The sequence below is a fragment of the Petaurus breviceps genome, unplaced genomic scaffold (genome assembly GCF_028583685.1).
Source record: "Petaurus breviceps papuanus isolate PSGF00001 unplaced genomic scaffold, PetGlider_PUasm1.0 84, whole genome shotgun sequence".
NCBI lineage: Eukaryota > Metazoa > Chordata > Mammalia > Diprotodontia > Petauridae > Petaurus > Petaurus breviceps.
In genome coordinates, this window is record NW_027186645.1 from 13,462,628 (window position 1) to 13,488,757 (window position 26,130).

The following is a 26,130-nucleotide window of genomic DNA, read 5'->3' on the forward strand; positions in this document are numbered from 1 at the left end:
TACTAATGCAACCTGTACATATCACAACCCAACTTACTTGTTCATTCTATGATTCTTGTCTTCCCATAAAGCCTCCAAATCCTCCCCACATATTAGAGTCCTTTATCTAGGAACTTTAAATATTTTATGAATGCCAGTATAACCATCAAGATATATCTGTCTTATCACTTGCTTTTACTCCATGACTACCTGTTCTGGGCTGGTCCTGACTCAGGCCAGTACCTGGGTAGGTTTGAAAAGGAACAAGATGAGACATTTGGAAGTGATCAAAAGTTAACAAAAGGAGATTTACTTAGCTATGGCAGCAAAAGGATATTCAACAAAGGTAGGTGTCTTCAAGAATACCTTGAACTGATTTGGCTGAGACAAACATCCTTTCCTGAGCTGCCCATTATTGTCCACTAGCCAAGCATCAGAAAGCTCCTGGGGTTCTTCATGGCTGCCTAGTACTCAGGTGGTGAGGAAATAACACCAACAGCCTAAGCATCTAGTCCCCTAAGCCAACACAGTCTCTCAGTATGTCTCAATATTTATTAAAGAAAAACTGTCAAAGGGAGGAAAGGTTTAGAATACATCAACAGTCAACCCCACATTCCAATTATGCATTTCCTTGATGACATCTTCTGGACCATGTCTTTCTTTCTTTTTCTTTTTTTTTCTTCTTTTTTAGCTATTGAAAATATTTTAATAAGTGTTCTCTGCAAGTCTTTTAAAACACCAGTTTGTAAAGATAAACTCCATGGGAGAGAGAGAAGACAGAATGAAGGTAGCCACAGAGCTAAGGAATTTTCTTGATTTGGAGCAGGATCTGAGAGTCTACTGTTTTCTGATCAGCCTTGCATTGCTCTGTAATCTCGTATTTCCCCTTTTTTCTGTGTCAAAAATCTCTCCTTCTTGGTGTCTAGGTTTATGGAGCCTCTTCTTCTTGAAGTAAGCATCAGTAATATGACTTGGAATTTTCACACCTGAAAGGTTAACCCTGGTAGAGGGGCCAAGGACAAATTTCTGATGGATCCTTCTCAGAGGAACATGGTTGATGGTCAGAGGTTCAGTCACCAGTAGCAAGCCACTAGCCAGTTGCTTTAGGAAAACTAAAGCTTGCCCCTGCAGCGGCCAGTGAGCATGATCAGAACAGTGCCTGGGGTGATGCCAGCTCGAAGTCTTTTCACATGCTGGCTGAAGGGCTTTTTGCCATGACTTAGCAGCTTTCTAGGAACATCCTCAGTAGGGTAATACCTAGGTATTTTGCGAATCTTTACCACTCGAGCTCCTCCATTCTTATCACCACCAACAGGCTTTGAGATAGTAGCAGGCACTTTTTCTTTCTTTTTCCTTTCAATCCGGGTTTTGGGGGTAGCATTTTTCCGCTTGTACATGGCTCTGGAGTGTCTACCAATCCCTCGGGCCAGGACTGGGTCCCTACTACAATGCTTTCAAGGCTTTTTGACCTTTTCAGCTACATCTTCCTTTTTGTTTTTTGTTTTTTTCCTTTTTGACCTTCTTTTCCTTGGGTGGCTTTTTGTCCACCATCTTGAGAGATGGGAAAGAGCTGGACCATGTCTTACACGTAAATCATCATTGGTAATATATTCCAGTCTTTCTATGGAAAAACTGCATAAATCTTCTGAGGTATTGAGTGTATAAATCCTAAGAATAATTCTAATAAACCTCTATTTTTAAATCCAGCTTCATAGAATATCTTGGCATCAGGTATGATCCCATTTGCTAACTTTCCCAAGTAGGTAATACAAGTCCAATACTTCACAAACAAGCAGGTCAAAAGAACAGCTTCATATCTTACATTAAAATATGGCTAATACTCCAGGCAAGGAGCAGTTGAACAAGATAAAATGAGAAAAAAATTATTTATAGATTTCATTTTTATATAAAAAGAATATGAATAGTCTCAAGACAAATTCTAAACTTTAGAATTATTAATACCACCCTGTTAGACTAACCATCTTCATTCTATCATTAGATTCCACCATTAGGTAGAAGTGTGTGTAAAATACACCTGGTTATTCTAATCAAGATACCGTCAGTGACTGAGCTTCTTAGATTGACCTTTTGGCAAAGCTAATGCAAAAACAGCCAACCATGAATTCAGTTATTAACTGTATCCTTTCAACCTCTCTTTCAAAATACAAGTTAACATTAAGACTACAAAAAAATAGTTCCGTGAATTAATTTTCTCCTACATACCTACGTTTATACTGAAAACATACATCTTTCAGGGCCTGTGCTTTGCCTGTTCTTCATTTGTTTTAAAAAGGTCAATTACTCATTTTTTTACTCTAAGTTCTTTCACATCTGATTTATAAAGATATCAAGCTATTTCCCCTATGAAAATTAAAGGTAAAGGATAACACTCAAAGGTTCTTTTCTTGTTTTCACATTAATGGCTTTCTACTTTATACCTGCAAGTTCTATACCTTGGAAGACAGTGGTATCCTGGCCCTACGTTAACCCCCTGAAACTCTAAAGGTTTTGTTAACCTTCAAATTTTCCCATTCAGTTTATCAAGTGAAATAAATCTCACTGCATGTGGTCAATTACTTGCTATTCAAGTTTTAGGCATATTCTCAGAAGAGGGTATTTGGAAGGAGGCCTACTCCATTTTTGTTGTTGTTCGTCTTGTTTGACTCTTCTGTGCCTCTAGGCAAAGATACTAGAGAGGTTTGTCATTTCCTTCTCCAGATCATTTTATAGATGAGGTAAACAAGAGTTAAGTGACTCTCCTAGAGTCCCATAGTTTGTATCTAATAGAGGCTGAATTTGAACTCAGGATAACGAGGCTTCTGACTTTAGGCCCTCTGCTTTATCCACTGAGGCACCTAGCTGCCTGTACTACCTTTCAGCTCTAATGAATCTCTATAAAATATCTTGGACTTTTCTTTTTAGTCTGCCTTTCCCCCCTAATGTTCTCCAAACTGCTATGTTTGCCTCCAGTGAATCACTTTTGATGTAGCTGGGGGGTATAGTGGATAGAGTGATGAGTCAGCAAAACCTGAGTTCAAATGCATCCTAAGACACTTACTAGCTGTGTGACCCTGGGCAAGCCTCTGTCTACCTCCATGTCTTGTAAAATGGGGGTGATAACAGCACCTCCCTACCAAGGCTGTTGCAAGGATCAAATGAGATATTTATAAAGTGCTTAGTACAGTTTCTGGCATATAGTAGGTGCTTAATAAATGCTTGTTTCCTTCCTTTCTCCTCCCTTCTACTACTGCCTCAAGGATAAAATATAAAATCCTCAGCAGCATGTTTAAGGAGATCTATAATCCTGCTCTAAGTTTTTCTTACCTATGACTTTATATTTATATGTAATATTTACATATTTCTTTAAATTTTCTGTTTTGTTTTGGAGTTGTTTTACATTGAGCTTGCATTAAAATCCCCAAATCTTCTTTCACACAAATTATAATCTAGCCTCCATTACATCATACTCTACTTTTCCCTTGTTTTTTGTGGTTCTCAATCAAATTGATAGATATTTTAATTGTTATACTTCTACACTTACGAACTTCATTATTTGAGTACCTTTCTATTAAGCACCTACTGTGGGCCAGGTAATTTTATGCTCTAGCAGAGGTGGGAAATCTGTGGCCTTAAGGTCACATGTGTCTCTCTAGATCCTCAAGTCCACATGGCCCTTTGACTGAATCCAAACTTCACAGAACAGATCCCCTGAATGAAAGGATTTGTTCTGTAAAACTTGGACTCAGTCAAAAGCCCTCTCCCAAGTACCTAGAAGGGTACATGTGGTCTAGAGGTTGTAAGTTCCCTACCCTTGCATGGCTTTGGGATGTTTTTTTTTGGGGGGGGGAGGTAGGAAGTGGCATGAGAGGAAGACCTGTGATTTCACTCTTAGTGAGATAGTTTTCTGCCAATGGAAAATCAGTATCTGTTCAACTTTGGGCAAGATGTCTAGGGCATTGAAAGGTTATATGACTTGTGCAGGGACACAGAGGTTGATTTTGAGTCTAACTCTTCATATTCTATGCCACATGGCCTTTCACTGGTGATACAAGTACACAGATTCAACAAGTTCAGTCCTCAAAGAGTTTTTAGGAGAGTGGCATGGTCAGATGATTTCAGCAGCTAGGGGGAGTGCCTGTCACATACAAGGAAAGTAATAAATACCTGTGGATTGAAACTAGAACAGAGACTAGTTAGAAGCTCCTGTGAAAGATGATAAGAACTTGAATCAATGTGCTAGATATAAGAAAACGATCCGTCACACAAATACATTTACTCTAGCATTTCTTTGGGAACAGAAAGATATTATGGAAAGTAGAATCAACAGGACTTTGATGCTGAAGGGGTTGTGAAAAAGCAGGCACACTAATACACCACTGGGGAAGTTGTGAATTGGTCAAGCCATTCTAGAAAGCAAATTGCTATTATGGTAAAAAAAAAAAAAGAAATGAATAAAACGTCCATATTCTTTGACCCAGAAATTCCATCATTGGGTATATACCAGAAGGAGATCAATGATTAAAAAAAAAAAAGCTCCCACATACACGAAAATATTTATAGCAAAGAAACTTTCTTATGAGCTCCAACACCTAAATTTCCTCTTGACTATAAGATTATTAGTATAAGATCTCCTAGTGAAGAAATTATCAATAGACATCGACATGGTTTTAGAGAGTAATTTGAGACACTGAGACATTGGTTACATGACTCACCCAAGGCCATAAAGCCAGTGTTTGTCAGAGACAGGTTTTCTGACTCTAAGGCAAGTTCACTTTGTCCCACCACTTCTCAATACCTGAAGAAATATTCAGATAGAAATAGTGTAATCTGAGAGTTATGAAGTATGCCAATGAATCTGGCCAGCAGAGAAGAGCCCAGTTATTAGAACCTCTTAAAAGACTTGAAATTATTCTGTATGTAGGGTTTATAGGAGAAAGAAAACTGAAGCTGGATTTATACAGCAACTGCATCACGTAAACTTCTTAGTTGTGTGGCCATGGTTAAGTCACTAAACTTCCTAGAACCTCAGTGTCTTCATCTATAAAATACTGATATTAATATTTATAGTGCCTACCTCACATGGTTGTTATATAATCAAATTGGATCATATATGTACAGCGCTATATAAATGTCAGTTATCATTACCTATAGTAATCACTCCACCTAGTGCTCTCAATTTTCTATCTTTATCCTGTAATGAGTTTTCAGCGAAGACTTATACTCACCAATGGGAGAAAATAACTGTGTGTTAACTAGGGAAGAGTATTTATTAAGAACTCAGCATAAGCAAAGAACTGAACCAGGGTCAGGAAGATGAGCAAATGTCTTTCAGAGAACTCTTTAGAAGGGCACGACTTTTGTAAAAATGGTTAGTTATTAGATTCTAGTCAGACACTTTTTCAATGCCTTTCTCAATTTGTTATATGTATGAAAAGCAGAGTCAAGGAATTTAATTGGTGATGCTATCCACATGTCTTTTGCAATCTGATTCATTATTAATATTAAGCCTAGGGCTAGTAGATGGTTTGTGAAATGGCTAGTGAATGATGTTAAGGTCAATTCATAATTAAGAGCTCAACCTATTTTATAACCAATATCTAGCATGATGTAGTAGTAACATAGAGCTGGTGCCTGATTAATGACCATGTGGGTACATGACCCACCTTTGGCATATATTGGCTTTTTGACCCTGGGAAAGTTCCTGGATCTCTCAGCATCCCCAGGCAACACTAAGTTTTAGAGAAGGTTCTCCTCTGCATGACTGGGAAGTCCTTCATCCAGGACTCCCTAAGCTGATGAAATCACAAGTCTGAGAGATGTGTGTGCACATATATATACATATATACACATATAGCTATGTACATATATAACATCATATGCATGAGATATCATTATTATACATTACATATGGTTTTGTAGAGAGTGTTTGTATATAAGCATATGTGATATACAAATATATTAACTAATATGATTTGTTTAGAGAGGAAGGGAGAGAGAGAGACATAGGAAGAAAGAGAAAAGAGAAGAGGGGAAGAAGGTGGAGCCAAGATGGCAGCATAGAAGCAGGAAAACTCCCTGTGCTTCCCCCATAACAATCTCAAATACCTATAAAAAATTACTCTAAACAAACTTTAGGGCTACAGAACCCACAAAGTTACAGAGAGAAACAAATCTCTCACTAAAGGAAGACCGACAGGCTGACAGGAAGGATTCATTGCAGCATGCTGGGAGCAGAGCCCAACCCCATGTAAGTCTGTGGTTTTAACTTCAGAGAGGCCCACCAGCCACAGCTGGAGGGACTTACAGAGAGTTAATCACCAGCAGCTGTGGCAATTTCCAGAATTATCAACCCATAACTGCCAAAGAAAAAGTGAGAGGTCAGTGTGGACTTTGGGAACAGGGGGTTTGGAGTGGAGTCCAGCCTCTACCCCCTGAGGGAGAAGCTGCTGAGGCATAGCAGCTGCCGCCCCACATGGCTGCTTCAGAGCTCCTGGCCTGCAGATTGTAGAGGGACCAAGCCACCAGTCTGAGAGTGTTGCTTTAACCTGCTTGGATCTGGATTGTAGTCTAGGGTAGAGGCCCTGGGCTGTGTGACCAGGTGCCAGAGCCAGTGGAGGCTTCTGAGAGGGAACCCAACTAATAGCTCCAGCAGCTGTGAAAACCCCAGCAATTTGTGACAAAGCTCGCCTCTCTAGAAGCAGAGTTCTACTGTGGCAAAAAGCTCAAAAGTCAAGTAATTGAGTGGCAACATGAGCAAGCAAAGGAAGCAAAGCAAGAACAGCAATCTGACTTTAGATTTCTATTTTGGGGACAAAAAAGGATCAAAGCATGGAACAGGAGGAAGACAGTGAAGTCAGAACTCCTGCACCAAAAGCTTCCAAGAAAAATATGAACTAGTTACAGGCCATAGAGGAGCTTAAATAGGATTTTTTTTTAAGCAATTGGGGTTAAGTAACTTGCTCAAGGTTACACGGCCAGTTATTTCTGGGTGTGGTGCTGAGTATGTGAGGCTGGATTTGATCCAGGTCATCCCGACACTGGAGCCAGTGCTCTTACTCGCTGAGCCACCTGGTCGCCCCTAAGCAATTGGGGTTAAGTAACTTGCTCAAGGTTACACGGCCAGGTGTTTCTGGGTGGGTGCTGAGTGAGTGTCTGAGCCCGGGATTCGATCTCCAGGTCTTCTCAACACTGGAGCCGGTGCTCTTACTCGCTGTGCTACCTGGCTGCCCCTTAAATAGGATTTTGAAAACCAAATAAGAGAAGTGGGGGGAAAATTGGGAAGAGAAATGAGAATGATGCAAGAAAATCATGAAAAGAGAGTCAACAACCTGACTGAAGAAAATAACACCTTAAAAATAGACTAATTCAAATGGCAAAAGAGGCTCAAAAAGCCAATGAGTAGAAGAATGCCTTAAAAGCTGAATTTGCCAGATGGAAAAAGAATCTCAAAAGCTCAATGAAGAGAATCGTTCCTTCAGAATTAGAATGGAGCAAATGGAAGCTAGTGACTTATGAGAAATCAAGGTACTATTTTTTAAAAAGCAATTGGGGTCAAGTAACTTGCTCAAGGTTACACGGCCAGTTATTTTTGGGTGTGGTGCTAAGTGTCTGAGCCCGGATTCAATCCCAGGTCATGCTGACTCTGGGACTGGTGCTCTTACTCGCTGTGCTACCTGGCCTCCCCGAAATCAAGATACTATTAAACAGAGCCAAACAAATGAAATAATAGAAGGCAATGTGAAATATCTCATTGGGAAAACCACTGACCTGGAAAATAGATCCAGGAGAGATAATTTAAAAATTATTGGACTACCTGAAAGCCAGGATCAAAAAAAGAACCTACAAAGCATCCTTCAAGAAATTCTCAAGGAAAATTGCCCTGATGTTTTAGAATCAGAGGGCAAAATAGTGGTTGAAAGAATCCAAAGATCACCTCTTGAAAAATATCCCAAAAAGAAAAACCCTAGGAATATTATATCCGGGTTCCGGAGTTCCAAGATCAAGGAGAAAATATTACAAGCAGCCAAGAAAAAACAATTTGAATATTGTGGAAACACAATCAGGATAACCCAGGATCTGGCAGCTTCTACACTGAGGGATTGAAGGGCCTGGAATATGATATTCCAGAGGTCAAAGGAGCTGGGATTAAAACCAAGATTCACCTACCCAGCAAAACTGAGTATCATGTTTCAGGCGAAAATGTGGTCATTCAATGAAATAGAGGACTTTCAAGCATTCCTGATGAAAAAAAAAACAGCATTGAATAGAAAATTTGATATTCAGATACAAGAAGCAAGAGAAGAATGAGAAGGTGAACAGGGAAAAGAAATCATAAGTAACTTATCAAAGTTGAACTATTTACATTCCTACATGGAAAAATGATAATTGTAACTGATGAAACTTTTCTCAGTATGAGGATAGTTGAAGGGAATATAAATGTACATATATGTATACATACATATATATGTCTATATAAGAGGGTATATGGGCATATGAATACATATGTGAGTGTGTATATATGTGTACAGGTATATATAGACAGAGGTCACAGGACCAATTGAATAGGAAGGGATGAAACTTAAAAGATGAAATTGAGAGATGAGAGAGGAATATAATAAGAAGAGATGGGGAGAGAGAGAATGGGGTAAATTATCTCATATAGAAGAGGCAAGGGGAAATTGTAACAATGGAGGGGAAGAACAGGAAGGCAAAAGGGAATGGGTCAACATTACTCTAATTGAAATTGACTTAGGGAGGGAATGACATAGATACTAAATAGGGTATCTCACCCCCCAGGAGAGTAGGGGGGGAAGGGGATGAGAGGGGGGATGATGGAGGGAAGGGCAGGTGGGGGGGAGGGAAGTTGGAAGCACACACTTTTGAAAAGGGTCAAAGTAGAGAATAGAACAAGTGGAAGGTAGGATAGGATGGAGGAAAATATAGTCAGTCTTTCACAATATATCCACTATGGAAATGTTTTGTGTACATGTACAACCTATACTGAATTGCTTATCTTCCCAGTAAGGGTGGGTGATGAGGGAGGAAGGGAAAGAATCTGGAATTCAAAGTTTTAAAATCAAATGTTTAAAAAAAATATCTATTTTTTTTTACATGCAACTGGGAAATAAGACATACAAGCACTGGGGTATAGAGATCCATCTTGCCCTACTGGAAAGTTGGAAGGGGGATGGGGGAGGATATAGGAGAGAGCAGATTGGGGGAGGGGGTATACAGTGAGATAGCTGTTTTGGGGTGGTGGGTAGGGGAAAAATCAGGAGAAAATTTGTAACTCAAAATCTTGTGGAAATGAATGATGTAAACTAAAAATAAATATAAAATTTAATTTAAAAAAAGAGAAGAGGAGAGGAGGAGGGGACACACACACACATACACACAAAGAACATGAGAACATAGAGGGAACACTGTAGTGAATAGAGAGCTGAGTTAAGCCTCAGGAAAACCTGGGTTCAAACCCTGTCTTTGTGCTTAGGCAGCTCCCTATAATGTATCAACTAAATCATGCAACAGTTGCTCATTGAAGAATTAAACAGAACAGAATGGCCTGGATTATCCACTACTGGTTTTTGAAAGTAAATTTTATTTGTGTAATCATGCTTCATTCTATTTCTTCAAATATATGCGGCATTAATAAATTATCACTTTTCTTTTTTGTTTTTTTTTTGTTTTAGTTTTTTGTTTGTTTGTTTTTTGGAGGGGGGAAGGCAGGGCAATTGGGGTTAAGTGACTTGCCCAAGGTCACACAACTAGTAAATGTCAAGTGTCTGAGGCTGGATTTTAAGTCAGGTCCTCCTGACTCCAGGGCTAGTGCTCTATTCAGTGCGCCCCCTAGCTGCTCCCTTTTATTTGTGCATGTCTTTTGTTTCCTATCCCCCCACCCCCACTACCTTGCCCTCCTATTGTTTGCCTCCCCCACTCCAAGGACCCCTCCCCTATCTTCCCATTCCCATAAATCTAAATACCCTTCTATACCCCCTTTCACCTATTCCCTCTCCCTCTCCTCTAAAGACCCCTCCCTTGTCCTCTGCCCCCATACCCCTGTCATTTTATTTCTCCTGAATTTAGAAGACATATTCTTCTAAGTATATGTGTATGTGTGTGTCACACACACACACACACACACACAGTTCTCTCTTAAACCCATTCCCAATGAAAGTAGGTTAACAAAACTTCCAGCCCTCCTCCCCCATCTAATTCTTTTGTCTTGATTCTTCCTATTCCAACTCATTTGTATAAAATAATTACTCTTTCTAGCTATTCCTAAATGGTTTTACTTTTTTAATTCATATAATACTCAGGTTTACCCCAATCTTTCTTATGAGCTACCCAATTATTACTAAGAATCTTAGACATATATTTTACATTTCATATACATAAAAAGCAAACAGTCTGTCCTTATGAATCCCTTATATTCAGTCTTTGGTATGTACCTTATGTCTCTGTTGATTCTTGTATGTCAAATCTTCTATTGAGTTCAGGCTTTTTTTTTTTTTTTTAACAAAGTCTTGAAAGTTGGAAGAGGAAGAATCAATATAGAAGAATTAGAAGGGGGAAGAGTAGTTCAGGTGATGAAGCCCTGAATTAGGGTGGTGGTCATGCAAGTAAAGAGAGGGGAACAAATGTAAGAGTTAGTCTTGGAAGTAATTTCCAGTCTTGGGAATCAGGTAGTTATGTAGGGCATTGTTACTGAGTCATTTCAGTCGGGTCTGACTCTTTATGACCCCATTTGGGGTTTTCTTGGCAAAGATACTGGAGTGGTTTGCCATTTCCTTCTCCAACTCACTTTACAGATGAGGAAACTGAGGCCAACAGGGTTAAATGACTTGCCCAGAATCACATAACTAGTAAGTGTCTGAAAATGCATTTGAATTCAGGATGAATGAGTCTTCCTGACTTCAGGCCCTGGTACTCTATCCACCGTGGGGAACAATAAATAATTGAAGATAACATTAAGGTTACAAAACTGGGTGACTGAAAGGATGGTGATTTTTTTTTTTGTTAGAAATAGGGAAATTCAGAAGAGACATGAGTTTAGGCAGGGAGAGTAGGGGAGCAGAACAGAGGTCTGCACATGTTTGTAGATCTGATCAACAAGGCCTCTGATACTGTCAGTCGTGACGGCTTGTAGAACTAGTACATAGGGAGAGATCAATGATTAACAGGTCTCCCTAATTCTGTTCTTTCTCTTTTCAATCTATCCTTCCTATCATTCCAAAAATGACCCTTCTTACCCATAGTTCTGTTTTTCTCTATAGCTCCTTTGCACATCGTTCAATTGTGCATTTCACAATCTGGTACTAACCAATCTAATAACCTTATCTCATATTACTCCCCTTTACATACTCTAAAATACTAGTCAAACTGGACTCTTATCTGCCCCACATACAGAAGGTCCTAATTTTAGGAAGGTAATCTGCATTTGAGGTAAGGAGTTCTTAAGAAAACAAGATTATATATGCGTTCAGTAAAGGAAGACAAAGAAAGGAAGAATTATAACTGTATGGGTAGAACTATTTTGAAACCAAATAGATTTTGAAATTTCTCCTGAGGGGTTAGGCCTTCTATAAATAAAACTGTACCTCACACATAAGCAAATAAGCCAGTCCTTATATACTGCTAAGCTGCCAAAGTTGAAAATGTCTATCAAACTCCTCTTTCCAACACATAGGCCTCTTCAGATGAGAAAAACTAAAACCTTTACAGAATTCACATGCATTCTTTTCTTTCCCTTTAACCTTAAATGAAACTGGCCACACTGAATTTTTATATCTATCCATCTACACATAAAATTCATACATACATGTGTATGCATGTATACACATATGTATACATATACACATATCTATATATAGTATGCAGATATGTATAGATACATGGCTATATATTGTGACTACATACACACATATGTGTGAATATATTATATATTATAGCCTATCTGTTATGATGGTGGTGGTATGTATGCGTAGGTGTGTATTTTTTTCCTTTTTAAGATTAGTTTTCCCTGTATCACCCAGGCTAGAAGTAGAGAGGCCCATCCCACTCTGATCAGTGTGGAGGTTTTGACTCTGCTTCTGACTTGAACCAATTTGTTCCCTCTTGGGCAACTAGTACTCCACCTCCTTCCTCATCCTCTAGGGACTCACCATCTTAATATTAAAGTGCTGACACCCAACGAGCTTAGTCCACTGCAACAAAGAACTCCTGAATGCAAAAAAATTCCCCCAGCCTCAGCCTCTCCAGTAACAGGGATTACAACTTTGTCCCATCATCTCAGGCCAAACTGAATTTCTAAAATAAAACAGCTTCTAGTCTAGAATTTTCCATGCTAAGCTTTGGCCTAGAGCAAACTTTAGACTGATAGCATTTGCCCTGGAAAACAGTTTTATAATAGAACCACCGAGAGGTCTGTAACCCCAGACAAACTGACCAAATCCCCTCAAAAGGTGCTATTTAAATGTCCACCAACCTTAGGCTTTTTCCCCCTACTAATTGTCCTGAGGTAAGCTGGAGCTCATTGCATTGTCTCTAAAGCATTGCCCTTGTGAACTCATAAAGTGATCTTTTACCACTGCTGTGAGTCTCAAGTGGATATAATAAATGGCCAGACTGTTTGGTTCTTGCATTGGGCTTTTCGTTGATACCAATTACAACTTGAACTTCACCTAGCTGAAAAAGCCTGCAGACTTCACTCAATTAGCTGTAAAAGGATTAAAACATGGTTTTGGAACTGAAGATTCAAATAGACAAAAACCTTGGCAAAGGCTCATTTCATGTATGAAATTAATCCTAAAATAAATATTGTGCTAAGATTAAAGTGTTTCTGATCATCAGGAATTTCAACATTTTCCTTTGTACCTAAAATAAATCTTAGGAAGTTTCTCCCCTATTAATAGTGTAATTTTATTAGATTTTTCTTAAATTTTTTAAAATAATGATTTTAAGTCACTTTAAATTTTATTTTATATATATATTTCCTAATTAGATTTTTTTTCAATTTTCAGTTCTTCTATTACAATCTTTCAGGGCCATGGTCAGTCATAGCAGCCACTTTACTAACATCATTAGTTTCTGTAAGCAAATTGGACAACTTCTACCAAATAAGTTCCCATGAGTCCAAGATAATAGGCAGAAGTGTTCAAGGTGAGAGGTCATTAGTACTTCTCCTCCCCACTGGAAAAAATGCAAAAAATGAAGATTGCTTCCCAAGTCACTGAGCAAATACCCACTAGGTCTATAGGCTAATCTAATCCTGAGTACAAAGGTGAATCTGCAGAAGTGATCGTCATAGACATAACTATTAGCAGCCACCTCCTCTCCAGCAACCCAACAGTTTTAAAGGCAAACATAACTCAGGTAATTATTTTAACAAATCTTTAGAACAGATTTGTGCTCATTCCCAACAAATATGAAGTGGCGTTTGTCTCTTCATTCTTTGTGACATTTGAATGACATCTTTTAAGTACTTATTATACAAATATTAATAAATTGGGTGATTTGAGGATACCAAAGGAGTAGAAAACTTGGCCTGACTCTATTCAAGGACGCTTTTTCTTGAAACAATTCCAAGGCAAAATTGTGCTTGGTTGTGCATGTGTGTGTGTGCGTGTGTGTGTGTGTGTGAGTGTGTATGCAGGGGCAAGAAGGAGATAGGGATATTCACTTCCACATAGAGCAAGACACAGGTATATAATCAAGCCAACAAATTAATGTAAAAATAAATTGAAAATGCCTGAGAATGTGTTGTGCTATCTACCACTTAGCAATTTTCTCAGATAAGAACCCAGATCAGGTCTTACTTTTTCTTTTCCTCTGTGATCCTCTCTAGACAGCCTAAGGGGCTGAGCTAGAGGCTAGAGAGCAGCCTGTAATCCCAGTATAAGAAATAGCAGATATATCTGTGGGGAGCTCTACAATAGTGTAGAAAAGGAAGGAATGTTTTTAATATGTCAGAAGATAAAAATTTGAATTTGGGGAAAGGAGGAAAATAGAAGATACATTTTTTTCTTCAGAAATAACTGCAAAAAGGACATTTTGGGAAATCAGACCCATTTTTATGATCATGAAAGATATACACGATAATAGATATATGTGTTATGTGTATATGTTGTTATAATTATGTTATATGTACATATACTTACATATATGTTAATAGATAATGGTGAGATATAAAGAAAAGACAGACAAAATAGTAAGACATCTGCATAAATAAATAAAATAAAAATAAAAAAAAAGGAATAAAATCTAAGCCGGGTTAAAGGAAAAGAAGTGGAGGATGAAGAATTGAGAAATCACAAGCAGTGAGAAATACTTGGAGACACTGAAGGAAATGTTGAAGAATTAGCAATTGGAAAGGGAAGGACTTTCACTAAAGAAATTATTTGAATGCTTTGTGGAGGAAATGATGACATCATCAAGTGTATTATAAAGGCAAAAGAAAAAGCATGAGTAGGGGCTCTTTGAATATGCACAGAAGGAAAGAATTAGAGATGCTATAAAATTCAAATTGGCCTCACCTTTCCTAATTTGTTCCACTGATCAATATTTTAAAAATTAACTTTTTAACCAGTTTTGATTATAACTTTATAGTATAATTTGAGGTCTGGCAATGCTAAGATCCTTTAAATTCCATTTTTTCAGTGTATTCTTTGAGGTTTTAGATCCTTTTTAGACTCTGGATAAATTTTATTATTATCTGTCTAGTTCTAAAGTAATATATTAATGGATTGAACACAATTTCTATAAATTGACTTAGGTAGTAACCCTTAAAAAATGTTGAGGGGTACCTAGGTGGCTCAGTGAATAGAGCACTGGCCCTGGAGTCAGGAGGACCTGAGTTCAAATCCTTCCTCAGACATGTAACACTTACTAGCCATCTGACCTTGGGCAAGTCCCTTAACCCCAATTGCCCTGCCCTTCCTCCCAAAAAAAGCAAAAAAAAAAAAAGGTTGGTGTAGTCTAACCATGCACAATGAATTAACATTAAGCACCAATAAAATCAATTAAATTTAGCAACTCTCCCTCTCCTGATATATGTATTATCTATATCTATTTACACACACATATATATATATATATGTGTGTGTGTGTGTGTATGAATAAAAAATCTAGAGAAGAGATGTTTAAGATGAAGCACAATGCCCACAGAGGAAACTGAGGCATAGAAAGAAAGTGAGGTGACCAGGCCAAGATTACATAGGTGAGACAGTGGCAGACCTGATGAACTTGCACCTCCTGGCTTCAAGTCTCCTAACTTCCTGGTGTATGATTATATACCTGTTTCTTAGCTGTGGGAAAAAAGAGTACTGGAGAACTAGAAAACTTATCAAGATGAAAGGACAAAATATGTTATATGATCAGATATTTTAGCATTAAAGAAGTCCTGAAAAGGTACTTTCTTATTCATGTTGTAGTTATGTGTTTACATTGTAAATTACTTGAGTACAGAGACTATGTCTTCTTTTTCTTTGTCCCTCTCCCAATGCCTAGCACAGAGAATTGCATATTATAGGTTCTCAATAAATGTTCATTGAATTTTGAGTTAGATAAAAAAGTGACAGCTAAAATCAACTTGCCTAAGACTGGGCAAAATTGCTCAAGCTCCTTCACTGAAGTGTCCTTCAGTGTTTCAGTTGATCTGCAATCTCATCAATGTGAGTATTTCCTACAATTTATGCATGCCTTCTCACCATCCTTCATAGTTCATCTCTCTCCATTCATCTTCTACAGAAGACCAAATCAACGTGCTTAGAAGTCCTTCTCTAGGTCTGGTTACATCCTGTGGACAATAGCGGAGCACTTAGACTGTCCATCTGTTATCCCTCTCTCCTGACCAGCCCACCTTCTATTTCCAGTTCTATGCTTCCTCACTCATATACCAATATACTATGTAACAGTACTTCTTGAGCAGAGATCATTACTAGAGAAAGACTGCAGTCAACTTGCACTTATATGTATCTTTTTACTGCCCTTTGTCCATAAATGTGATCTCATCTCTAAGGTCCCATACCTACCCATAAGATCTTAAGCAAATTACCCTCCCTGGGCCCTACTTTCTTCATTTGCAAGTGAGGGGGTTGCATTAGATGAGTCTTGAGGTCCCTCCCAGTTCTAGATGTAATATCCTTTAATCTTATGATTCCTCATAAGATTCCTATGATCACAAAATCCTAGCTTTCAAGTTGGAATTACCTTAGAGAAGATCTAGTCCAACCCTCTCATTTTTACAGATGAGGAAACTCAGGGCCAAAGGAGTTAAATATCTAACTCAAGGTCACGAAGGTAAAAATACCAGATGTAGACCTTGAATATGGATTCTCTGATTTCAAAGCCAGAGCTCTTTCCACCTTATTGTATACCTCAGTCAAACCAAGACCCTTTAAAGACCTTAACTTGAAAAGGTCAAGATCCCCATTGAATCCTGGGTCATCTCCAGTTGTCCTGATCTATATCTAGCCATTGGACCCAGATGGCTCCAAAGAAGAAAGAGAGGCTGGTGACTTTGCACAGCCCTCCCTCACTTAAATCCAATTCACTTGCATGTCATGACATCACCTCCCTGATGTCATGGTCCTCTTTGAGAACGAAGGACAAACAGCAGCCACCTCTAACGATTTCTAACCATTCATCACCAGGAGAAAATTCATGTTGAAAAAATGAGTCTTTGTGGCAGGGAGGACAATGAGATAATTAAAATCACTGAATGCAATCCGGCCTGTACAGTATCTCTTTTACCATTCCAGGTCCAGTTAAATTATGTACCCATAGTGTCTATCCCAGATGCATACTGTTATATTAATTCAACAGCTATCAAACTACATAGGCTTACAGTACTCTTTTCCATATTTAAACTGTCTTTCCTTCCTACTCAGTGTCTACACCAGAAAATATTATGTATAAAGAGTCAGTCTTACAGATTACAAGACTGGGTTCTGATCTTAATTCGGACTCAATCACTTTGTGACCATAGGCAGCAAGTCAAGTAACATCTTTGTGCTCTAGGTAAGTTTCTAAGACTGTAAGTTGGAGAGAGGGGCCTATCTATGTTGACAGAAGGCATTCACTCATCTGTGAGTTCCCAATATCAGAGAAATCACAGACCCAGTCTCTATCCCCCAAGCATTAATTGAAATTTCAGTGATACTGGATAATTTACCTGCGATTTCATCAATAGTAAAATAACTTCCTCAAAACCCAAATCTGAAAATTCCCTTTAGCAGCAGTAATTCAACATTTTTCTAAATCAGCAAAGTCAAAGCAAAAAGAAGTCTCAAGCTTTATCACTTTTCTTGACAACTCAGCCCAGGTATAGCCAGTTCATCACACCCTTGAATTTCTAGGTACCAATAAGTTTAAAAGGAGAGAAGAAGCAATGTCAAGGAAACTTCTCTTTTTCCCCACTTCCTTTATCTGATTGTGACTCCAAGTACTAATCATAGAATTTTAGATTTGGGAAGGACCTTTAAAATTATCCTTTTATCTTGAAAAGGAGAAAAGTAAGCCTGAATAGGCAAAAACTCCATGCTCTCCACAGTAGTCCAAGACTGACCCCCTTTGAAGTCATTTAAAAAATGAATAAAGTTTTATCTAGATGTGGGTATTCAAACCTACATTACAAAGACTTTATAGAGCACAGGAAAAAACAAAACAAAACAACATGGTATCTTCCAGGTATGGCCTTATATATAGTGGAGTAGACTGATGCCATGTGGTTTGATTTCAGGGTGCTAGGATACCCCACTAACAAAAGCATACTTTCCTTTCCCTTGGCTGATGTCTGAAATTCTTTGCTTGAGTTACATTCCTTTAGTTCCAGAATTTAGTACTGTTTCAAACTTTCCTATAAACATCTTCATTAGAGGCAGTTGAGCGGTTACAGTGGACTTAGAGTCAAGAAAACTTTTTGAGTTCAAATCCAGCCTTAGACACTCACTGTGTGATCCTTGGAAAGTCAATTAATCTCTTTATGCCTTAATTTCCTCAACTGTAAAATAGGGATAATAATAGCACCTATCTCCCAGGGTTATTGTGAAGATGAATGAGATAATATTTGTAAAGCACTTCGCAAACTTTAAAGCATTATATAAATGTCATTCATTCCTCTTTGATTACAGGGGCAATATTTTAGATTAGTATTAATTATTTATACCTTAATGTGAAATCATTTTAACTTTAATTAATAAATTTAATTACATCTTAAAGTATTTTCCTGAGAAAATGGTTTGAGCTGGGAATTCAGTCTTTTTGAGATTGGGTCTCATTATCTCACCCAAGCTGGAAGTGCAGTGGCCACTCATTGACTTAACCTGACTGCTGAAGGGCTTGGAAGCTTTGACTTGCTCTGTTTCTGACCTGGGTCAGTCTACCCTTTCCTAGGCAGCTTGATGGCATCTGACTGGAGGAGTAGAGGAGACAGAATCATCATAGCAATTATGGACTTAGTGCTAACAGATATCTGTTAGACATCAGCTCTACTGCAGCTCAGAACTCCCAAATTCAAGCGATCTATCAGCCTAAGCCTCAGCAATAACAGAGAGTACGTTCATGAGCTGCCATGTCTGGCCCTTTCCAGTTTTCAGTCCCGTGTTAGAACTCTTTATGAACAAAAATTAAGATGAATGTGCTAATAAAAAAAAAGAAATCCATAAGATAAATTGCCTAGACTTTATTATTGTATCATACATGTGTATTCCTAAAAAGGGATGTTGCATAAATCACACTTAGAAGGGTTGCAGAATATAGAATAATACATAAGAAGGTTTAAAATAAATTAGTGAGGCTAAAAATAATCTTGATTTCTATGTGAAGATGAGAAACACTAGACAATTTGTCCCTAGCATCTGTTAACTTGAACTTAAAAAAAAATCTAACACAGAACTGGTTTGAAGTCAGATAGGTAAGAACAACTTCTGTTAATGTGGTTACTTACCCCACCTTCTGCCCATTTTATCTAGGATTGGTCTAAATGTCAATCTTTGGTTTCCATAAGGAATATCATCTAACCATAAATATTGTTTAAAAAAACAACCTCACACATTAAATATTTTTGCATAGATGTGCAATAATTGTGCAATTGTACCTAACCTGGTAGGCATTATTTATGCCTCTGCATTTTTTTGTTAAATGGTAATTATAATGCCCGTTACTGTAATGGTACCTCTATTGAGCAGTGATGCTAGCATACCTTACCCTTTATGGCAACAAATTGAAGTTTAGTTGTTAACTCGCATCAAATGTCCATTAAACTAAATTTCAGGGGCTTAATGTATGTTATTTTGCTTTAAATAAATGTAGGTTCAGTTTCCAGTAGTTTGATTATTAGTCACATATACTAACAATGAAAATGTTGTGTGTGGGGGGGTTTCAACTTTCATTTACAGGTGCTTTAATGGGTACTTTCAACAGAATTATTGAAATTACTTTAAGAGATCAGGATTATAATACAGTATCAGTGACTTAATACCCCTCCTAGAGTTCTAACTTTTTCAAAATTCAATTTAAAAGCCACAAAACCACTGATTTGGGGGGCGGCTAGGTGGTGCAGTGAGTAGAGCACTGGCCCTGGAGTCAGGAGGACCCAAGTTCAAATTCACTTAACACAAAACTTACTGTGTGACCTTGGGCAAGTCACTTAACCCCAATTGCCCTACCTTCCCCTGTCCAAAAACAAAAGGCAAAAAAAAAAAAACCCAAACCACTGAATTTTCTAATTTTTGCTACCTTATTCCACCTTAAATCCCAATGAATAAGTATATTCTCATCAATCTTAATACCTTCTGCAAACTACACATCCATACACCAAAACTGCAAACATACACATAGAACAACAAAATCAAAATATACTCACTTTCCTTAAAGTAAAAGCTATCTTTTCCTTCCTTACTAGACTTTTGGAGGTTTTTTGGGGATATAAATGTTTTCCAAATATGGGTATTAATAGTGTTAATAGATGTTATGAGATCATCATATTTATGATGATAAGATCCTGAAAAAAGGTCCATTTCTGGCTTTTGACCAATTTCTGCTTTGTATCTGTAAGTGACTAATAATCAATGTGGCTAAAATCAATGAAGTTCAACATCATCTACCACACTGAAATGGTGATTTTTAGCATTTTACTCCTTAACTCCACACCTCTCATAGCCATGGCTAGGAGGCTTTACTATAAATTGAAAAATGCTGAATTAAAGTTGGTAATGCCCTTCTTTCCCTATAAGTGTGTATATATGTATATGTGTATGTATACCCACACACACAAATACACATAAAAGATGGCAATAGTTAATGTTGCAAGGGTTATGGAAAGACAAATATACTAATGTACTATTGATGAAGCTAAAATCAGCACAACCATTCTGGAAAGTAATTTGGAATTTTGAAAAATAAAGTGGTAAAATGGCCATAACTTTAGACCCAGAAATTCTGCTGCATATAATATATACATATATACATCTATAAAATGGGAATAATAACAGCATCTACCTCCCAGTGTTGTTTTGAAAATTGAATAAGATAATAATTGTAAAATCCTTTGCACAGTGCCTCACACATGGTAAAATGATATACAAAATGTTAGTTATTATTATTATTTTAAGAAATGATGAATTTGGTCAAGAAAGACAATCAATGAACAAAGCGAGTTCAGGGGATAAAATTAAAACACCCCAGATGGAGAATTTATAATGGGGAGTAAAGACAAAGTTTAGAAAGGGTGATTGGGATAAGATCCTCAGAAGAGGGAGCCTAAAATCTGGAAGAGGCATTAGGAGACTATTGCAAAAATCCAAGATGGCAGTGACAAAGGACTGAATTCAGATGGTTAAAATTCCAATGAAAATCCAGACATATATGTGAGAGAAATACAAAGGAAAAATCACAAGAGAAATTGTTTGACAATTGGATAAAGTAGGAGACGGGAGAGTGAAAGACGACTTCACAGCTTTGAAACTGTGTGATTGGAAGAAACGGAGGCATCATCAATAGAAATAAGGATGTCAAATGGCAAGCTGGTCTTAGAAGGATATCATGAATTCAGTTTTAAACAAATTTACTTTGAAGATGGTAGAACAGCAAAAACTTAGGAACAAGTGGAGTTTGAGTGAGATGAGCACTACCATATAGATTTGGAAGCCATCTGTATAGGATAATAATTGAAACCACAAAAAATGATGACTGAGTGTCTCTAAAAAAAGCCCACACTTCATTTTTTTTTCTTTTGGGAGGAAAGTTGGGGTTAAGTAACTTGCCCAAGGTTACACGGCTAGTTTCTTTGTATGGGTGTTGTGTCTGAGGCCGGAACTGAACTAAGGTCCTCCTGACTCCAGAGCCAGCACTTTATTCACTGCGCCACCTAGCCACCCCAAAAGCCCACACTTCTAAAATATATGGAGAACTGAGTAAAATTTATAAGAATATAAATCATACCCCAATTGATAAATTGTCAAAGTATATGAACAAGCAGTTTTCAGAGGAAGAAATTAATGGCATTTATAGTCATATGAAAAAATGCTCTAAATCACTGTTGATTAGAGAATTGCAAATTAAAATGGCTGAGGTACCACCTCACACATATCAGATAGGCTAATATGACAAAAAAAAAAAGAAAATTATAAATGTTGGAGATGTGGGAAAATTGGAACATTAATGTACTGTTGGTGGAGTTGTGAACTGATTAAACCATTCTAGAGAGCGATTTGGAACTATGGCCAAAAGGTTATAAAACTGTGCATACCCTTTGATTCATCAAATATAGAAAACTATGCTTCATTTTAAGAACAAGAAATAAAAAATAGTATTTTTTTAAAAAAAAGAATATATAGCATATACCCTTTGGCCCACTACTACTACTACTTAGCATATATCCAAAAGAGAGAGGGAAAGGACTTGTATGTGCAAAATACATATATACATTCATACACATAGATAGATAGATAGATAGATAGATAGATAGATAGATAGATAGATAGATAGATATCTAACTTTTTAAAAAATTCTATTCCCTTCTTCAACTTTCCCCTCTCAGAACTAGATAAATGTAACCACAAAATAAATAAGAAAGAAGTTAAGGAAGAAAAAAATAAATGGGGACAAAGAAATATACCTTTTTCCCAGCAGTATATGGCACCAACACAAAAACTGACCATATATTATAGCATTTTAAACTTCACAAATCAAATGCTGAAAGGCAGAAATATTAAATACACATTTTCAGATCATGATGCAATAAAATTACATCTAATAAAGGTGATGGAAAGATAAATTAAAAATTAAATGGAAACTAAATAACCTAATCCTAAAAAATGAGTGAATCAAAGAATAAATCATAGAATCAATAATTTCATCAAAGAGAATGACAATAATGAGACAACATACCAAAATTTATGAGATTCAGTCAAAGTAGTACTTAAGGGAAAATATATATCTCTAAAAATTTACATCAGTAAAACAGAGGAAGAGTATATCAATGAATTAGACATGCAACTAAAAAAATCTAGAAGAAGAACAAATTAAAAATATCCAATTGATATTTTTTTCAATTTTTTCAATCACCAAATTGAAAATCCTGAAAATGAAAGGAGAGATTATTAAAATTCAAAGTAAGAAAGCCATTGATCTATTAAATAAAACTAGGAGCTGGTTTTATGAAAAACAACAACAGCACAACAAAATAAATAAACTACTGGTTAAATTGATTTAAAAAAAAAAAAAAGAAAGAAGAAAACCAAACTACCAGTATCAAAAATGAAAAAGGTAAATTCACCACCAATGAAGAAGAAATTAAATCAATTATTAGAAGTTATTTTGCCCAATTATATACCTAAATCTGACAACCTAAATGAAATGAATGAATATTTACAAAAACATATATTGCCCAGATCAATAGAAGAGGAAATAGAACACTTAAATAATCCTATCTCAGAAAAATAAATTGAACAAGCCATCAATGAGCTCCTAAAAAAAAAATCCCCAGGACCACATGGATTCACAAGTGAATTCTACTAAACATTTAAAGAGCAATTAATTCCAATGCTATATAACCTATTTGGAAAAATAGTCAAAGGAGTCATATCAAATTCCTTTTATGACACAAATGTGGTTCTGATACCTAAACTAGGGAGAGCAAAAACAGTGAGAGAAAACTACAGACCAATTTCCCAAATGAATATTGATGCAAAATTTTTAGATAAAATACTAGCAAGGAGATTGCAAAAATATATCACAAAGATCATACATTATGACCAGGTAGAATTTATACCAAGAATATGGGGCTGGTGTGATATTAGCAAAACTATCAACATAATTTATCACAAAAATAACAAAACCAACAGAAATAATATGATTATCTCAATAGTTGCAGAAAAAGCTTTTGACAAAATACAGGACCCATTCTTATTTAAAAAAAAAAACACTAGAGAGCCTAGTTATTCCTATGGAGCTTTTAAAAAAATAGTATTTATATAAAACCATTAGAGGAAGCATTATCTGTAATGCGGATAAGCTAGAAACCTTCTCAGTATAATCAAGAGTGGAAAAAGGATGCCCATTATCACCACTAGTATTCAGTATTGTACTAGAAATGTTAGCTTTAGCAGTAAGAGAAGAAAAAGAAATTGAAGAAATTAGAATAGGCAATGAGGAAATAAAACTATTACTCTTTGTTGATGATATGATAGTATACTTAGAGAATCCTAGAAAATCAACTAAAAAATTACTCAAAATAATTAATAACTTTAGTATAGTTACAAGATATAAAATATACTCACATAAAGCATTAACATTTTAATATATTACCAACAAAGGCCAGCAGCAAGAGATAAGAAAGAGAAATTCCATTTAAATAACTGTAGACAATATAAAAAACTTGGGAGATTATCTGCCAACCCAAACCCAAGAACTATATGAACACAATTACAAATCACTTTTTTACACAAATAAAGTCAGATCTAAACACCTGGAAAAATATCAATTGCTCATGTACAGGCTGAGCCAATAAAATACAAATGACAATTCTGCCTAAATTAATTTACTTATTAAGTGTCATACCAATCAAATGACAAAAAATATTTTATAGAGCTAGAAAAGATAATAACAAAATTCATCTGGAAAAACAAAAGTTCAAGAATATTAAGGGAATTAATGGAAAAAAAAATACAAAGAAGGTGGCCTAGATCTAAAACTATATTATAAAGTGATAGTCATCTAAACTATCTGGTACTAAGAAATAAAGTGGTGTATCAGTGGGATAGATAAGGTACACACTATATTGTAGTAAATGACTATAGTAAACTAGTGTTTGATAAGTACAAAGACCTCAGCATTTATCAAACACTAGGTTGCTATAATCTGTGGGATAAGAACACACTATTAGACTAAACCTGCTGGGAAAACACAAAAACAGTATGGCAGAACCTAGGTATAGATCAACACCTTATACTGTATACCAAGATAAGGTCAAAATGAGTACATGATTCATTTTTTTTCTATTTGTAATTTATTTTTTTCCAATTACATGTAAAGAGAGTTTTCAATATTCATTTTCGTAAATTGAGTTCCAAATTTTTCTCCCTCTTTTTCTCACCTCTCCCCACCCCAAGAGAGCAATCTGATATAGGTTATACATGTACAATCATGTCAAACATATTTTCCACATTAGTCATGTTGTGAAAGAAGAATCAGGACAAAAAGGGAAAATCATTACAAAGTAAAAACAACAAAACAAAAAAGTGAAAGTAGTATGCTTCGATCTGCATTCAAACTCCACAGTTCTTTCTCTGGATGTGGTTAGCATTTTCCACCATGAGTTTTCTGGAATTGTTTTGGATTATTGTATTGCTGAGAAGAGCTAAGTCTATCATAGTTAATCATCACACAATATTGCTATTACCATATACAATGTTCTCTTGATTCTGCTCACTTCACTTAGCATTTGTCTTTCTATGTTTTTTTCTGAAATCATCCTACTTATTTCTTATAGCAAAATAGTATTTCATTACATTCATATACCACAACTTGTTCAGCCACTCCAAAATTACTGGGCATCCCCTTAATTTCCAATTATTTGCCATCACAAAAAACAGCTGCTATAAATATTTTTGTACATGTGGCTCCCTTTCCCTTTTTTATGATCTCTTTGGGATGCAGACTTAGTAGTGGCATTGTTGGATCAAAGGGTATACACAGTTTTGTAGCCTTTTGGACATAGTTCCAAATTGCTCTCCAGAATGTTTGGATCAGTTGACAACTCCACCAACAATGCTTTAGGGTTCCAATTTTTTAAAATGGGTACATGATTTAGATATAGAGTGATATCATAAGCAAATTTAGAGAATAAAAAATAGTTTACCTGTCAGATCTATGGAGAAGGGAAGATTTTATGGCCAAACAAGAGCCTGAGCATTATGAGACACAAAATGAGTAATTTTGATTATATTAAATTAAAACATTTTTGCACAAGCCAATGCAAACAAGATTAAAAGGAAAACAGAAAGATGAAAACAATTTTTCAGCAAGTATCTCTGATAAAGGCCTCATTTCTCAAATATATAGAGAACTGAGACAAATTTATAAGAATACAAGATATTCCCCAACTGATAAATGGTCAAAGGCTATGTAGAGGCAGTTTTCAAATGAAGAAATAAAAACTATCTATAGCCATATAAAAATGTTCTAAATAACTATTGATTAGAGAAATGCAAATTAAAATAGCTGAGGTACCACCTCATACCTATCAGATTGGCTTAATATAACAGGAAAGAAAAATTATAAATGTTGGAGATGTGGGAAAATTGAGACACTAATGCACTGTTGGTGGAGTTGTGAACTGATCCAACCATTCTGGAGAGCAATTTAGAACTATGTCCAAAGGACTATAAAAACTGTGCATACCCTCTGATTCAGCAATACCACTGCTAGGTATGTATCCCAAAGAAGTCATAAAAATGGGAAAAAGACCCACATGTACAAAAATATTTATAGCAGCTCTTTTTGTGGTGGCAAAGAATTGGAAATTGAGAGGATGCCCATCAATTGGGAAATGATTGAACAAGTTGTGGTATATGAATATAATGAATACTACTGTTCTACAAGAAATGATGAGCAGGGATATTTCAGAAAAACCTGGAAAGACTCAGATAAACT

At 36.4% G+C, this 26,130-nt stretch overlaps 1 protein-coding gene and 1 pseudogene across 1 annotated transcript in view; both read right to left on the bottom strand.

Moving 5' to 3' along the window:
• Positions 1 to 26,130, bottom strand: part of TFEC (transcription factor EC) — a 258,690-nt gene that overhangs the window by 165,721 nt on the left and 66,839 nt on the right. The gene's annotated exons all lie outside the window — the stretch shown is intronic.
• Positions 642 to 11,265, bottom strand: LOC138176225 (large ribosomal subunit protein eL6-like; annotated as a pseudogene).